Raw genomic sequence first — 9,829 nt, 5'->3', positions numbered from 1 at the left:
AAAGCAGGCAATCTTCCAAGTAAGCATAGTATAGTACCTGCAGTACCATAGCGGCACAATTTTATACAACTATGATTGTCTTTCTAGGGCCTCGCTGTGCCGGCCATGTTAAGAATGCAGTTTAGATTTTTCGTTCGACAGTTGCTTATTTGTGCTTATCAGTGTTGTGATGACTGTCACTCTTTTCAAATGATTTGACTTTACGTACCGGTAAGTCATTTGGGCAAAATGACTTGACTTGACTTAAGTCTTTCGGACAAATGACTTGAAAATTCAGTGTTTTCTGTAAGTTTTTTTTTAATAAAATTGAGCCATTTATCCAATTTTTTGAGCGTAAAACAATTTGTTGGCTGTATATTGCGTTTTTCATATATTTAGTTCAGTTATTGCTCATAATTGTACGAGTTTAAAAATTTCAATAGTTTAAGGTTTTATTTTTACGACAAGGGCGGGGCTTGAAGTTGACTTGCTCTATTTATGACTTGACTGGGACTTGACTTGTTATTTCTCAAAAAGAACTTGACTTGGACTTAAGTTATATTCCAAATGACTTGACTGGGACCAAAGTCATATCTAAATGACTTGTTTACAACACTGGTGCTGACTCTTATGCGTAGCTAATAAAACTTACTTAATATCTACTTAATATTATCGAATGCTTAACGAGGCACCGCGGTTATAGATGCAAATTACCCTATAGGTACAAGAAACTTGGCGCAATAATAGTTATTACGGATAATGTAACTGTCAATAAAAAAAACTCAACTTCAGTTAGTAAAGACAGTGCACCAGAACCAACATTAGACAGACGCTAGACCTTATTTGTAAACAGCCTGAGGGAACGACTTGTCCAAACAGAAGCAAGCCTCGAGCATGTACCGCGTTAAGGAACACGAGGCAAAAGTAAGGAAGTTACGATCCAAAATGAAAACTGAACACACCTGTGTTTTAGCTGTAAGGCGAACACTGTTAAGCATACACAAGATTTAAAAAACGTTAAAAAAAATCAAAATTAGTGATTGTAAATATTCTTTAGACTTTCTTGTCTTAGTAAAAGTCAGTCATTAATAAGCCCCAGTCCAGGGGTGTAAATGATTTCTGCTATGATCCACCACAGCCAAACCGGAGGAAATCGTTTCGTCATTTCCTGTTAAAACAAAACGCAACGTTTTGGGATCGCACAACTAATTTCACTCTTTACATTTTGCAACTAAAACGGAAACCTTTATATATCTGCCAATCTATTCCACAAGCTTTTTAAAACAGTTTTAGATTATGCTGGAAAACTCAATTTAATAAAAACTACGAAAAGTCCACGGTCGAGTTGAAAAACACCGAACTTCAATCGAACTGCAATTAAGTAGAGAGTAAAAACACACTTTTGGTCTGCTTTAATAAGTTTATAATTATAGATATTATCGATTTTAAATTGCCGGGTTTGACTGCCAAAAATTAATGCTCGTCGTAGCCCAGGATTACAATTCCCATATAATACGCATTACGGTCTGACCATAGAATACTACTTATTGTATTGTTTTTGTATTGTATTGTATTGTATACTAATTGTAATTAGTATTCTACGGTCGAACCATCACTGCCATCATAGAATACTTAAACATATATGCAATATGGCTGTGTTCTGTTTTACTTCAAAGCAAGCGCATATAGGTTTCCCACTTTAGCCTATTGACATTCTGGTGGGATTTTTAACCTTGCGACGGAAGACTTTTTTGTATTTTGTATAAATATCGCCTGTATAAGGTATTCTAAATATGCATAATATCATAATTTTCAGTGTTTGACAATAGTTTGTAATGACTAAAAAACAATCTTTTAATCTTTTTTTAAGAAACATAAAGCTAAAAAGAAATAAGAAAACAGAGAAAAATGACAATGAAAAAAAGAGATAACCGTACAACAATTTTTTTTCAAAATTTAGGCGAGAATCCACCATAGAATAGATTTTAGGGCGAGAAAAAAAAAACCTATGTGTATTTTTCAAAGCACCTATGTGTATTTTATAAACTGTCATAATACTAATGGTCGTGCTTCGTCAATTGTCAACAATTTGATTCACAATTTGAATCATAATAATCGAACAAAACTTTCACACGCTGTATTTTGAAAGGCAGTGGTTCTCAAACTTTTTGATCGCGACCCAAATCTGAGTGTTATGAGCATCTCACGACCCAAGCCTCAAACATAAAAAAGTGTATTTTTCTGACATGCATGAAATAGAAAAAGTCACAGACAGGCAACCTGATGTAGTGGTCTACACGGGGGTAGTCTACAAGGATTGATTTTAACTTTTAACAATACTACCTTCAACTTATAATGACCTAGTTGAAAGCAACAAACCTATAGCTCGCATCAAAAGAAACGAAACTATAGCTCGCATCAAAAGAAACGAAACTATAGCTCGCATTGAAAGAAACGAAACTATAGCTCGCTTTCAAAGAAACGAAACTATAGCTCGCATTGAAAGAAACGAACCTATAGCTCGAACTGAAACGTATGAGTTTCTGCTCAGGACCTCAAGTTGCGAATAAATATTACACAATTTTCTCAATTCTAATTTATCAGTGACTAAGACAGCACTATAAAAACGCTAGTCTAACAGAATTCGGAGGTATATACGTGCAATACAAGCTATAGCAAAATAATCGGCGCTGGTCTACAATCCTACCACAACGCACGTTTTTATTTGGGTTAGGGTGCGGGTTAGCATTTGGGTTAATAAATATAATAATACTTGTGCGGCAATTTATTAATTGTTTGAACGCTGTGGTAGGATTCTAGACCAGATGTTCCCAACGTGGGCGGTACCGCGCCCTTGTGGGCGTTGGCGAGTTACAAGGGGGCGTTTTGGGTCTTTTTCTCATTTGAGGGGCACTGAACACACTTAAGGGGGCGATACATAAAAGAACTTATGGCAACATTTCATAAAAAGTTCACAAAAAAATAGTAACAAACAGCACTGTAATTTTTAACCTTAAATGGCAACTTTCGTACTGCGAACTTGTAGTAGTTTCCCTCATTGTTACGTAATAATTGACTTTATTATGTTAAGTTGTTGGTTACTGTTGCGTTTCACCGTTTTATACGCGGCAAAATGTTTGTATATTTAAAGAAGGGGTCGCAAACCTACGGCCCACGTGCCAGATTCTGTCCGCCGTCTCTTTGACAACTAGATACGAGTCCATTTCAAATACTTTTTGACTATTTTAACTTAGTACGGACAAAAAATTTCGCGCTTCGCGCCATGATCTTTCTACGTCCAGTTTGTTTACGTTATGATGCTGTTTTTGGACTAGATCAGCGCTACTTTACATTTGCGCCATGGAAGGCTGCCAAGTGCGTCGCGGACAAACGAAAAACGTATTCAAAAATATTAGACATCTATTTTTTACCTTTTTTTTTCGGCAATGTTATAAAAACTAGCAGGAAATTTAAAAGAAATGCCGGTATACCCCGAAAAATTCGCGCTCGCATCGCTTGCCAGGTGCGCTTGGCCCATATAATTACGCTATCTATTAAGGCAGCGGTCGGCTAAATGTGGGCAGCGACCCAAATGTGGGCCGCAGAGCCATTTTTAGTGGGCCGCAAGTTACTTTTGAGTAACTGAGTATTATCATGTAGTTGTGGGCCGCGTGATAGCGGTACATTTATTGAACTTTATTGTAAATGTTGGTGTGGCATAGAAGTTTTAATTTGGCTCAGTTTGAAAAGACCCACGTGCCCAATGTGATCCTAAATGCATCTCGAAATATATTTTTTGTCAACTTTAACTATGTGTAATTGAAAAATTTTTCGCGCTTCGCGCGTATATTCCTCGTTGTGTAGTATGTTTTATAATATGCTATATCACAGTTTTGGGCATAACGGCGACGTGTAATATTTTACCTAAAAATCAAATATTCTGAATCCGACACTGCTTCGTAGTGGTTTTAGTAGGCCTACAATAGCTCTGAAAAAATTACTTTGGGCCGCGACAGAAACAGTTTGCCGACCACTGTATTAAGGTTATCGCGTTTCCTAAAAGTAGCTTTATTACACTTTTCATTAGTAGTATGGATGAAAAAAACTAACACTTTAATACCTCAATTTGTTCTAATATTGTAATAACACAATTCTTAGTTAACATTTTGTGCGGCCCACAGAGACCTTTCTGAGTTTGTTTGGTTTCCCGCGACTAGAAAAGGTTGCCGACCCCTGATTTAAATCTTGGTGCAAAAAGTATGACATAACCTGGTGAAATAATGTATGTAATAATTCCTACAGTGAATGTATGTTGGACAACCTAAAATGTGACTGACAGCTTATCGAAACTAAAGTGAAGACAATGTGATGTTAGACAACGATTAATATAATACTTTACCGTAAAACAAGATGAGGGGGCGATATGAAATAATATTGAGCTCAAGGGGGCACTAGTGTAAAAAAGGTTGGGAAACACTGTTCTAGACCATTGCCGAATAATCTTCTAAAAAAAGTAAAGTAACTGTGCGGCTACCGCTTACACCAGTCTTATCAGGCCTACGCTTGGGTCGCGACCCATACTTTGAGAACCACTGTGTGAGGTGAAGTTGGCGAAAGAACAAAAAAAAAATTCAAGTTTTAAAAATTTTATATTTGTATTAATTGGCAAAATATCGCGATTTTATCCAAAAAATATCCGACCAAAAGGGGTACAAAAAATTGTTTTTACGGGTTGAAACCAGAAACTTTGCATAGACATTGATCTCACTTTTCCAGCAATGCCACGGTTGGTTGATATTTTTTGGGGGGTAAGGGCTTAATCCGATATAAAAACGATATTAATATTCCTACCATATAGCAATACCTTGGTTTGGGCCTTAGGCCCGGTTACATCATTGTGTACAAATAACTTACCAGATTCACATTCAATTTATTTATTTTTTGCAAACATCGAAAAACAAAATAACATAATGAATAACACAAGGACAGCGAAAGGACCATTCGGTCATCGAGTTGAGCTGCCCATCAAAAATAAATAAATTTAGCTGCAATATTGAAAGTAACAATAATTCGAAACAAAAAGTACGTAGGTAAAAAATATGTAGATTTTGACGGTTTTAAATAAATTTTAGAAAAAAGCACCAGTACTCTGCAATCTAGAAGTTGAACTTGGCCGTTTATTATTATCAACATTACAAATGCAGCAGCTTTAATTTGTCTATTGTGGTTAGCTCGCGAACTAAACGAGCGCCAAACTTTGAGTCAGAAATATAAAAAAGATTGCCGTTATCAACACAACGTTTAGTGAGGTGGCTCGATACGTCATTTGGGGGGATGACCGGGCTCGTGACGTCACACACTGGATTGTGACGTGTAACGTGACGCAAACGCTCTTAAGGTAAGCTTGTGTGACAGAAGGCCTTACTTTCGGCATGCGGATATACTTTTTGGACGTAAGGCTGTTTGTTTTCCACGGCGGTTTGGTAAATAGCTTACGCCAGTATTTCTTAACCTTTTTAGCGCTCGTTCAGTTTGAGTTTTGATGAAATTTTCTCGCAACCCTGTCTACAATGGCCGACGGAAGTAAATAAAAATGTAATAATAGGAATTAAACTCAGTGTATTGATAACTTACGTGTTGAATGCATGCATTAAAACAGTCTTGTAAGTTCAACAATATTTATAACACACAAACAATCAGTCAGTTTACTAATGGCTTTTTGTTGTTGCTTTTCGTAAATTACGCATTCCACACAAATATGCTTAAATAGCGTATAATTTGACACTGCATGTCGTACCCCCTGTTTTAATGCTTCTTCCACCAGGGGTGCACGTACCCCTGGTTATAAACCCCTGGTCTACGAGATTTAGCGATTGATTTGTTTGGACTCAAGTCATTTTGAAACCTTAATTTCAGTTAAACACTAAACTTTAACCCAAGGTATTTGCGAAAATTCATCAGAACCAAGTCAAGTTATATAGGGCAGTAAAGTCTGAAGTGCCTCGCTTTTCTCATGGTGACTTAGTACACTGTGGTTTAATTTTAATCTAATTTGACAAAACTAAAAAGATCTAATTTTAACTCTAACCTATTATGGAAAATCTGAAATGATCTAATTTCAATTCTAATCTAAAAGCTAAAATAAAATCTAGTTGTCTAGAAGTCTAATTCAGAGAAGGCATTTTAAACGCCAAACACTTTTCCTTGTATATTAAAGTAACTTATATTATTTTTTATCCAAGTTTTTTTTATCATATGCCTTAATTTATATTTATTGTACAGCCTTGTTCGTTTTCTTAATCCAAGGAACAGACCCCACCTATTCTGCTTTGTATTAAGTCGGCGTCTAACTAAAAGAGCGACAAAGTTGCTCTTTTACGGCACTGTGCTGTTCAACACATATCTAAATTTAAATTTAAACCCGCTATTTCGGAATGTTTTGAAATTGTATTTTTTGAAGAGCAGCCTATGTCAATTGGATTTTAGGGAAGCCAAATGGTTAAAAAAAACAAATGCTTATTTTACCTCGCATAAGAGAACCTTTTTACGCAATATATGCTGTAATTTTAAGCATTTCTCTTTTTTCTCCTTTTTTCTTTCCATCGCGACTTGTCCTTATCGAGTGTCACGTCATGTTTTGTCTGTGCGGTGCTGCTTTGCATTAGACAGTTTTCTTCTGGCAGCCTGATGTTTTGTTTTTAAACTTTTTGCTTAACCTATACTGATTCCGCATGTTTTTTACCTTTTTATTAAATTATTGTTATTTTGCTTTGTATATTGTGTATTTTACTTACAGGAACTAACGATGCCAGTATAGGCGAAATATGTATTCTTTTAAAAAAATGCCTGATCCTAATTTTACTCTCGAAAAAAATAGTCCAATAACACTGACTCTTAAAGCGTTAATTCGACATTTTAGATGGCTTATTTTTTTGTTTATATACGCGTCAGCGGAACAGTGATCGACAAGCAGAAACCTGCTGCCAATGGTTTTGGATTCCATAACGATACGCCTCTTTCTATAATATTATTACTATTAACGTTATTGATATTGATTTAGACTGGCATCAGTTCTGACGTTAGTTGTTCTGCTCAGCTAAATTTCTTTATTCTATAAAATAAGATCAAACTTTAAAATTGAAAAGTATAATAGAGACGGAAAGCCAAGCCAACTGACACATCAGACATGCGAAATTTAACACATACTGCATGAGTGATTTTTTAGTAGGCCACAGACCTGTGTAACCCGTTATGTAACGCGAAAAACTAGCTCTATACGAACATTTCTATGACAATCCTATGTGTAGTTATAACCAATTCAGTGAGGGTTTGCCTGCAGCTATAATTTCCTTCAATTATGAAAACTAAACAGGAAGTAATGGCGCCGCAGCACTATCTCATGTTACAATACGCAACATTACATCCCTTTTTTGAGAACGTTGGTGACGCGATTCCGTTTTGGCACATGCCGTTGTCTTGACGAAAATGAAAACTACTTCACTCTTAGAGTTTGCCGGCAAAAAGCTGGAATTATAATTATGACGAAAAGGTTGACCCAAAATGACAGTGTTGTAAACAAGCCATTTTGAAATGACTTAAGTCGCAGTAAGTTAGTTATTTGTAAAATAACTTAAGTCCAAGTTGTCTTTTTGAATAAATAACAGTTAAGTCGAGTGTCCGTCAAGTCATAATTAAAGCAACATTAACTAAAAACATACCAAAAAGACAATAGAGGTCAAGCAAATTGTTTTATGTGCAAATATTAGGATAAATAACTTAATTTTACGAAAAACCCAAAGTCATTTGTCCAAAAGACTTAAGTCAAGTCAAGTCAAGTCATTTGTCCAGAAGACTTAAGTCAAGTCAAGTCAAGTCAAGTCATTTTGTCCGAAAGACTTCACTCCAGTCAAGTCAAGTCATTTTACCGAAACGACTCGAAACAGTGACCTAAGCGAAAACAGTATAACTTAAGTGCACTTAAGACAAGTCATGTTAAATCATTGCCGGAAGTCATTACAACATTGATTAGAAATTAAGGTGATATGGTTTTTGGTAACGAATTGTTCGTGCGATGTATGCCACAGTTATTATGAGAAAGGTGGGCGAAATTTAGTCGACGCTGTATAAGAAAATGGAAGCACAGAAAACAGATAAGACTGCTTGCGGTCGCAATGAGAATTATGGCCAAAAGTAATTGTCCGGTGTTCAACTTTACCAGTACGAGGCCCAATAAAAAAGACTAAGCAAGCCCGAAGAAATCATCTTGTGCAAACTATTAGGAGCAATAAAATATCGGTCCCATCGTAATTATAGCCAGAATCAAATTGCAGGTTTGTTGTAGCCTACTTTGGATTCGTTAGAATGTCAAGTGTTTTGAGAACTTTTTTAGCGACCGTTGAAAGTTCTAAAGCAGTGTTTCTTAATCAGGTGAATGGTTCACCCCAGGGTGAATAAAATTATTGCAGGGGTGAATAAACCAAAATGGGTGAATAAGGGTGAACTGTCAAAAATGGATGATAGCTTGCGAAACTCTCTTTTGTGCTGTTATATATAAACGAGATAGTTTTATCAAATCAGGAGACAAGGGTGCATGGAATCTGGAGATAGATGCTAGGGGTGAACAAAACTGAAAAAGTTCGGGAAACACTGGTCTAAAGCGTTTACTCTTAGGTCCTAACTATAGAGGCCAAAAGTTTATTTTCGGGACATATCCTGTTTGTGCCGCTGTTCTTTTTTGCTTTTTATGGTTTGCTCGGTATGTTTCAGACCGATTTTTGTTCGAAGCATTATACTTTCAAATTTTCAGACATGACGTAGAGTGGTATGAAGGAGCAATGTCGAGGTTTATGAGGTTGCACCCCTAGGTGCCTTTGATTGGGGGACAAAAAACAATAATGTGACGTCATCGCTTCAGTTTATAATGGCTATCTACTCCTACCTAGCGGCAGAAAAACTGCATTACAGATTACAGAAGGCTTTCATATCCCTTGCTATATTCAGCTCGTGGGCGTCACGACGATGCGGTTGCTGGTATCCTGCTGCGCTTTATTATCCGGCGCGTGCAACGTTCATACAGTTAAGTGTTTGGTCGTAAACTAGGCGCATGCGACTTGCCTTTCAGAAAGAGGCTTCTCTTAGTAAAAAAAATTATTGCTCTTACAACACAACATATTTTACGGCCACAAATTTAAATGCGAATCCTGGAGGCAGTGTACACCTCTCTGTTAGCACCTGTTGTAATTGTTGACCCATCCAAACATATCAACACAAGGCGTGAGACTTATTGCGTGAAGTGGCTTGTCTAGTAAAAGTGGACGCATGCGACTAGCCTTTTGAAAGGAGGCTTCACTTTGTAAAATAACTTATCGCTCCTACGAAACAACGTATTTAGCGTCGCAAATTTAAATGCGAAATCTGGTGGCAGTGAACGGGGTGAACAAAACTAAAAAGTTCAGGAAGCACTGATCTAAAGCGTTTACACTGAGGTCCCAGTTGTTATCTATTTTGATTCAGCAAGAAATCTGGACAAGGTGTATTAATATTAAAAAAGCTCAAAAATGAAACTATGTGTGTGTACTTTGTCCATGTTAGAGTAAAATCTGATACTAATAATACCAATTTAACAATATTGGAATCGGTTTCGGACTGGTGAGTTTGCCATACATCTCCGTGCTCCCCTAAACAAACATTTGCTTAGCAATAACATTTCGGAAAACATTAACTGCCACCGACAATGCGGTTAATTAATGACAAACTGGCACAACTACCTTTACTTAAACTCTGTGCGATTAGCCAGTAAGCCCATTATATCTAGCTAGTCTTATTGTGGACTCCGGTGCGAATAAACGTT

Source organism: Ascidiella aspersa, chromosome 6 (assembly GCF_963924565.1).
Source record: "Ascidiella aspersa chromosome 6, kaAscAspe10.2, whole genome shotgun sequence".
NCBI classification, from domain to species: Eukaryota; Metazoa; Chordata; class Ascidiacea; order Phlebobranchia; family Ascidiidae; genus Ascidiella; species Ascidiella aspersa.
This window is presented reverse-complemented; position numbering follows the sequence as displayed.